The sequence below is a fragment of the Triticum urartu genome, chromosome 1A (genome assembly GCF_056163025.1).
Source record: "Triticum urartu cultivar PI428250 chromosome 1A, HENAU_Tu73, whole genome shotgun sequence".
In the NCBI taxonomy this organism is placed as follows: Eukaryota; Viridiplantae; Streptophyta; class Magnoliopsida; order Poales; family Poaceae; genus Triticum; species Triticum urartu.
In genome coordinates, this window is record NC_141873.1 from 566386966 (window position 1) to 566395775 (window position 8810).

Consider the following 8810-nt stretch of genomic DNA (forward strand, 5'->3'; position numbering starts at 1 on the left):
TGCTAGGCCAGCTGTAACTGCCTCACTAGAGGCCGTGCGGTCCGTCTAGCGTGCGAACGCGCTGGCGGACACGCAACCCCTCTGGTGGTGCGCCGATATTCGGGACGCACCATATTATCTACTATCGATATTCGGGACGCACCATCGTCCCACGAGGCCATGGCACGACGTGCCCACCGTGCAAGGCACCGGGCACGGGAGACGGCGGCGGACGTCGGCGAGGCGGAGTCGCATTCTCCTGCGCCCTGTATATATGGCACATTAGTCTGGGAGACGCAAACGCATCGTGCTGGACGTCGGCGGCTCGTCCCCGAACAAATTCGTCATTGATATGACGTCCACCAGCACCCAACGTGTTTCGGGCTTCGATGAGGAAGAGTAGGCCATGGGAGACGGTGGCGCCTTGAGTCCCGTGAGCCTGCTCGTGTCCAATGCCCTACCCTACCTTGCTGACGACCGGACCAACACTCTTAGGGGTGCATCCAGCCACCGGGCATGGCCGGGCGGGCGGGAGCGGAACCAGACGAAGCTTCCGTCAAAGATCGCCGCGGTACATGTAATAGTATGGATTTGAGGTATCCGGATGTGAAACGCATTTTTAAGGGGTGACCAGTCATTATCGACAAACGCACCAAGGCATTTGAGGGATCAAATTTACCATGTCCGGCTGTAGATGCTGTTACCAGGCTGACCGTTTTGGTAAGGCCGTGATGAAAAGCCCGGCCGTGACATATATTTTTTCCTTGCATGAATGTTAGAAGATTCACTCTTCGATTTGTTTGGCAAATAAAATGCTGCATTTATAATCAGTACACCGCAGATTAGGGGATCAAACAGGTCGTGTTGAGGAGTGACTTCTCACTATAGATGTGAGGGCGGCGGAGGAGATTGATATAAGCGTTTGCGCTCATACCGGGAGAATGTGACTACGTGAGACATTAAATTCAACCTTAAGAGAGATCGAACCTACTTTCTTTGTTCGAAATTACTCGTCGCAGAAATTGATGTATCTAGAACTAAAATACATTAGATACATCCATACCCGCAACAAGTAATTTGGAACAGAGGGAATAGGTCAGTGGGGCGACACCACTGCGCTCCCACCACTGAGCTTTTTTCTGAGAATACTCCCACCACTGAGCTATCAGCTCATCCACTCGTATTATCTTCTGATACACCAGCTGTAATTCTTCCAAAGAGGGAACTGTCCCTTGCTGCCCAAGTTGATCGGATCCGTCTTGCCTACTCCCTCTCCATGCTCCCATCCGTGCTCCCACTTTATTCTACGGCTGTCTTTTTCTCTTTTTTTTCCCAATCTAATCATTTCCCCCCCTGATTTTAAGGGGGTGGGACCGGGCCTTATTTTGTTCCAATCAAATTTTGCCACGTATGCGGGAGCACGGATGAATGCACGCTAAGGGAGCAGGCAAGTCTCGTTCAAGTTGACCAGGTATTGTCCCATTTCCTTCCAAAAGTATTTAGACATGTTCAACAAGGAAACAAGGTTTCTGTATTTCACAAAGTTTATTGTTAGTTGAAAGCGAAAACCAGCAAAATCCCTTCGATAAACAAAACAATGTACCCAATGAAAAGTGTCAAATTATAGAGCCATTAACACCCGTGCCACACTGGGCGAGGCAACACAGGGCCCAACCGCAAACTCTGCGTCGAGCACAAGGGTTACGAGGAAAGCCACTGTAATACTGTATTCCATCCATCCCATACGGGGTCGAAATGGGAGTGGCATTATCTTTGCTCGCAGCGAGCGCGAGCGTCCCCTAGCCTCAAGTGACGAGCTAATGGGTTGGTCTAGTAGCGTGCTCCTTCATTTGTTAGTTAGTTATTTTCTTGTTAATTTTTTGGTTAAACTTTGAGATAAGTATATATACATTTCAAACATTTATTTGAGCTATTTTTTCGAAATGTTCATGCAGTGTAAAAAAATTTAATGCAACTTTTAAAAAAATGTTGATAGCACAAAAAACATATTTCATGATATTAAAAAAATGTTGACCCGTTTCGGAAAAACTTCTTGTCATTTATTTTTTTAAAATAATATAATTTTGCTTACATTGTTTTGAAAATATTTCTTTTCATTTAATAAAATGCTCTCGTATTTCCAAAACATGTTAGTCATATTATACAAAAATGTTCACATAGTTTCTAAAATGTTTCCTACTATTTAGAAATTTTTTTGTGACATTTAAAAATAGTTCACTCATTGCAAGAATATGTTTGTGACATTTTAAAAAAAATATGCAGATGTAATTATTTTGCGTTGTTTAAAAAAGTTTCATTAATTCAAAAAAAATCAGTATGTATTTTAAAATGTTTAAAATTTATTTGAAAACTAATTCAAAAATGTATTTGAAGTAATATTCATCATATATTTGAGAAATGTGCATCCTAAAATCTTGTATAAGAAAAAGTACAACATGTATTGATAAAATTTGACATGAATTTGAAGAAAATAAAAATAAAAAAGAATACAATACAAAACTAATTATGAAAACCAATCAGAAAACATAAAGGAAAAAACTGCACAGGAGCTACTGGTCCGGGTCGGCTTTGTTAGGTGCCTACTGGTCCGGGTCCGTACGTGTCATATATGTGCATATGGAGCTATCTACCGTGAGTTGTGAGACATAGAAAGAAAAGAAAAAGGGTAATGTTTGTATCCAGTCATACGGCTACAGTGTGCCTCCCAGAGTTGCTACCACGGGCTGCTCTGGTCTCAGGATGCTACAACCGGCCACCGAGGTTGCCATGCCCATGCCCGGTGACACTACGATGGCCACATGATGATGGGGACGGCGACGACTCTCTGGTTCGTGCTGCACCGAACACAGCCAGGGTTGGTGGCGATGGTGATGCTCTTCTTGGAAGAGCGTGAATGGCCGGGGAGCGCGTGTGGCCGGGGGAGACCAGGAGACAAGCACGAGTGTCGTCGATGGCCAGCAAGCGCGGGTGGCAGTAAGCAGAGTCTCAGCCATGGTCACGAGCTATTTTTTTAGAACCGGGCTTTTTACCTCTTTCCATTGTAAAGAACGGAAATACAACCAGTTCAAGCTAGAAGAACGAAAATACAACCATGGTCACGAGCTATTGGTCAACGGGGACGCGAGATCTAGATGGAGGCATGAGGACCAAGCGTTTTCTGGGTAAAGGAACGTGGGGATATATATAGATCTAACGGGTATTATACGACGAATCCAACGGACGCGCGGTGACCGGCCGAAAGTTCGGCCAGTCCGCCGGCGCCTATCGTCCGACAGAGAAAGAAGATAGAGAGAGACCAGAGGCACGAGAGATTGATCGCCTTGAACAAAACGCAACAACGGGTGGAATGCATCCAGTTTATATTAGCCGTCTATATCGTGATCAACCTTTGAAGTCAGATGGGCGTGCCAGAGTGGAAGGCGAGGGCGATGGTTTCTCGTATAAAGCCGCTCATGGTTGGTTCCGGGCCGAGATGACGAGCAGAGGCTGAGCTCAATCAAATTTCCTTTTTTTTTGGGAAGACGGGCTGAGCTCAATCATGGGATGCGTGCGGGAGGAGCTCAAGTCCGAGCAACCAAATTTGCAACTAGCAAGAGTACGGAGGGAAACGGCGGTGACTTCACCTTCGCCATGGATGCGCCTCCGGCGAGCGGCGGCATCCACGGCTCCTTGCCGGAAGAGTGGCTCCACGCGGTCGATCCTCCGGTGGAGCCAGCGACTCTTCGGCCGGAGCCACACGGACGACGATCGATGAGAAGTTCGTGTTCTTGGATGCTGGTGGCGTTGGCGGCCACGCGCACGCCTGGAGCTATTATGCGAGGAAGGGTGGTGGCAATGACGGGCGCCGGAGGTCGTATCTCCCGTACACGCAGAACCTCGTCGGGCTCTTCGCCAGCACCACCGCGTTCCGGCGGAGCTATCACCCGTTTTGACTTATAAGATCCGTACAGTATTTGATCTACACGCGTGCTACCGTGTCAATGCATGATTGGAAAATTTTCCTTGTCTGTTTCTGAAGTATAGTGCGTAAACGAGCTTGCTGCAGCACAAAGCATACACTGAATCTATATGTTCATTCAATTCATTGATTTAAGAATTGGTTTCATATATTATCAAAGGGAAGTTTGTCAAGAATCATGATAGTAGGTGGATTTTTGGCCCTTGGTGCAACTACAATTGGTTGATTGTTTTATGCCCTTTGAAGGGAGATTAATATTTTGTTTATACACTCGTCCTTCCTCATTGTTTGTTTCTAAGTTGGTTCTCTGTTTTTAGGTGTTTTCTGAGTTTTGTTAGGGTTTGTACCATGATCAAGAAGATGAGGCGGCGCCGGCTTCTTGAAGATGAAATAAGATTCTCTCCGCCTAGATGCTTCAAGCGTCGTCGGAGGGCATGTGAAGGTGTGTCTCCGGCGGATCCCGTGAGATCCGGTTGGCGTTTGTGTTTGCTGGATCCTTCTGGATCCGGTCTTCGTTTGTCTACGTCCATGTGTCTGCAGGTTGGATCCTTTCGATCTATACTTCTCTTCATCGGCACAGTTGCTGTTCTGGTGCGCTGGTCCTATGAAGGCTTAGCACGACGATGTGACGCCCCAAGGGCGGAGTTTCAGATGCCTTCCAGGGTTTCCGGGTTTTCGTCGCGTGAGTTGTTGGTTTGTTGCATTCATCTTTGCATCATGTGCATTGCATCATGTCATAAATCTTTTGCATCTCAACTAAATAATTTGTGTGGATCTTCGATCCATTTAAATCGAGGGAAGGGTGACTTCTCTTTATAACATATCCTCCCGGTAGTAGGGAGCTATATTAAAATATTTCTTTAATTTGAAATTCACCATAACACACTTGTAAAAATCCCAATGTTGTAGTTATCACAACTCTTGGCCTCTATCTTTGCTATATATCTTTTCTCTATTTTCCAGAGCTCCACCAAGTATCCGAACATTTTTGGACCTCCTATCACCCACTTTCCATTCAAATCATTTGAATTTAAATCAAATGAGTTTGAATTTAAATCTTTCTATCATGGCCTTTTCTATTTTCTCGGAACGAGCATATTTTTGCGAGTCCGGGAAAATATTCCGCATGCCCAAATCCTTCCTCTAATCTTTCCTTTTCCTTTCCTTTCTTTCTTTGCGGTTTTCTGATTTCTAGAAGGTTTTTTTTAAAGACTTAAGGGAGAAGAGAGACCCAGGCCTCTCTAGGGCCCATCCACTTCCGGCCCAAACCTCCCTAGGCGCAGCCTTTCCTCTCCCTGGGTCGGCCTCCCTAAGGCCCAGTAAAGCTCCCCCCGTAACCCTAGCTCGATCCCCATCTCCCCTCTCCCTCGTTCCCTCCAGTGCGCCGCTACCTCATACGCACGCATCGAGCCAGGAGGCGTGCTCGATCCCATCTCTCCCTCCTGCGCCGCCTTGTCTCTCCCTTCGCCCGATCCCCTCTCCCTCCTCTCGCTCTTCCTTGAGCCGAACCCCATGGTCCTGCTGCAGCTGCTCTTCCCGGCTCCTCCCGTGGCGCCCGCGTCCCTGTTCACCTCCACTGCCTCCGTGACAGGGTCCCTCGCAGGCTCCTCCTCGTCGACTTGCCTCGCCGCCGCGCGTCCCTGCCCCGCCGCTTTCTCCTTGTCGGCGCCCAGGCCCCGCTGAGCTCACTGCTGCACATCATTGCGTCACTGCTGCATCCTCGCCGCCGGCCATCCTCGCCGCCGCTCGGGATCCTCCTTCCACCTTGCCTCTCTGAAACCCCCGCGGATGCCATCTTCCAGCCTCGCCGGATGCCGTCCAGGGAACCGCGCCGTCAAGGCCAACGTCGCCAGCACCGTCCTCCTCTGCCTGCACCCGCTCGTCATCCTTGGGATCTGCGAGAAGCAGCTCCGAAGTGCTCCAGCAGCCCGAGGTTGTAGCAGCATCGGTCCAGGCGTGTCGGGCTCCCGAGCGCCTCCTCCTACTGGCCTGGCATGCAGCAGCAGCGTACTACTTCGCCCTTCGTGCGTCTCCGCTTTTTGTTGATGTTAAGACCGTATCCGGATTCGCCAAGTACCACGACGCCCCCCGAAGAGTTCGGGTTCGACAAGTTCGATGACGCTATTGTACAACCACGTTACCGAGACCGGCAAGACCAACGGAATGAGAAAGCCAAGTACACCACCGACAAGACCTTGGATGTCCGAACGAGTACCGAATGAAACGCCAAGTACCACCACCGCCGAGTACGACCACTTCCATGATGATACGAGAACAACTTCCGTCGACCCTCGAAGCCTCCGTGGACGTCAAGTCCCTCGTCGTGATCCCGAACATCTACGAAAAATTGTGCAACTAAGAACGTGAACGACTACCATCGCCGTGAACCACTACCATCGCCGATGAACGATAGGACGACTACTTCGACTACCGTCTCGTGAACCACTACTTCCCTCGACGTCCGAGAACGTCTACTTCCACTACTTCCTCTACGCCAACTCGAACCGCTCCGATAATGCACGCTTCAAAGGTATAACCGCCGAGATGACCGCCCGCGAACTAATGCATGTGTGATGTATGAGATGCTCGTGTTTGCTCCGTGCTCGAATTGTCGATGCATGTTGCCCCCTCTTTTGCCTTGTTACCGTCTTCTCGTGGGACACCCGGAATCCGGGAGTGCCCCACCATCTTTTGCACGCATCTGCACACTTCTCTTTGCATCGGTATCTCAATCGAGTTACCGGAACCGGAACGCTGTCGTGGCACCGTTTTCGTTATCGTTGCCGTGGCACCCCTTCCTTTCCACCACGGTGACAAATGCTTCATAATGCTCTTATCAACATTTTCATAAAAATTGCATAAACTTGATTCATGTCATCTGCATCATGATAACAACAATTAGAATGTTTAAAATTGTTGTTTGCTTTAAATTGCTAATTGCATATGGGGTTTTACCGGAATTGTTGTTTGGCGTTCCGGCCTCATTTAAACTTGCCTAAATAGATGATTTCCTTATGCTCTCCTCTTGCCATGTTTAGCAACATTTAATATTGTTGAGTACCTAAACGAGATCGAACTAAATGAGCTCCACTTAATTTGTAGGATTGCTTGTGCACTTTGCCATGCCATGCATATTAAACCGGACATGCATCATACTTGGTTGTGTATCGTGCCATGCTTATGTGGTGGTTGTTTATTATGTTGTTTGCTCCTTTCCGGTGTTGCTTCTTCGGGCTAGTTCCGATAACGTCGCGTTTGTGAGGAACCGTTCGACTACGTCCGTTTGTCTTCTTCAGGGACTCATTCTTCTTCCTTGCGGGATCTCAGGCAAGATGACCATACCCTCGAAATCACTTCTATCTTTGCTTGCTAGTTGCTCGCTCTTTTGCTATGCCTATGCTGCGATACCGACCACTTGCTTATCATGCCTCCCATATTGTTAAACCAAGCCTCTAACCCACCTTGTCCTAGCAAACCGTTGTTTGGCTATGTTACCGCTTTGCTCAGCCCCTCTTATAGCGTTGTTAGTTGCAGGTGAAGATTGAAGCTTGTTCCATGTTGGAACATGGATATTTTGTTGGGATATCACGATATATCTTATTTAATTAATGCATCTATATACTTGGTAAAGGGTGGAAGGCTCGGCCTTATGCCTGGTGTTTTGTTCCACTCTTGCCGCCCTAGTTTCCATCATATCGGTGTTATGTTCCCGGATTTTGCGTTCCTTACGCGGTTGGGTTATAATGGGAACCCCTTGACAGTTCGCTTTGAATAAAACTCCTCCAGCAAAGCCCAACATTGGTTTTACCATTTGCCACCTAGCCTTTTTTCCCTTGGGTTAGGCCAGCCCAAGGGTCATCTTTATTTTAAACCCCCCGGGCCAGTGCTTGTCTAAGTGTTGGTCCAAACTAGAGCCCCTTGCAGCGCCACGTCGGGGAAACTCGAGGGCTGGTTTTAGTTGTATGGATTGCTTATCCGGTGTTGCCCTGAGAACGAGATATGTGCATCTCCCATCAGGATGTCGGCGCATCGGGCGGTCTTGCTGGACTTGTTTTACCATTGTCGAGGATGTCTTGTAACCGGGATTCTGAGTCTGATCGGGTCTTCCCGCTAGAAGGAATATCCTTCGTTGACCGTGAGAGCTTGTGATGGGCTAAGTTGGGACACCCCTGCAGGGTTTTGTACTTTCGAAAGCCGTGCCCGCGGTTATGGGCAGATGGGAATTTGTTAACGTCCGGTTGTAGAAAACCTGAAGTTGACCTTAATTAAAATACATCAACCGCGTGTGTTACCGTGATGGTCTCTTCTCGGCGGGGTCCGGGAAGTGAACACGGTGTTGTAGTTATGTTTGACGTAGGTTGTGCTAGGATCACTTCTTGATCATAGCTTCTCGAACGTGCTTTGCCTTCTCTTCTCGCTCTCATTTGCGTATGTTAGCCACCATATATGCTAGTCGCTTGCTGCAGCTCCACCTCATACCACTACCTTACCTTTAAGCTTAAATAGTCTTGATCGCGAGGGTGTGAGATTGCTGAGTCCCTGTGGCTCACAGATACTTCCAAAACCAGCTTGCAGGTGCCGAGGTTACCGTGCAGATGACGCAACCAAGCTCAAGGAGGAGCTCAATGAAGATCTTGTCCTTCATGTTGTTTTGTTTCCAGTTGATCAGTAGTGGAGCCCTGTCGGGACGATCGGGGATCTGTGTAGCTTTTGGGGTAGTCTTCTTTATTTTGGTTCCGTAGTCGGACCTTGATTGTATCTGGATGATGTAATGCTTTATTCATGTATTGTGTGAAGTGGCGATTGTAAGCCAACTATGTACCTCTGTCCCTTATGTATTACATGGGTTGTG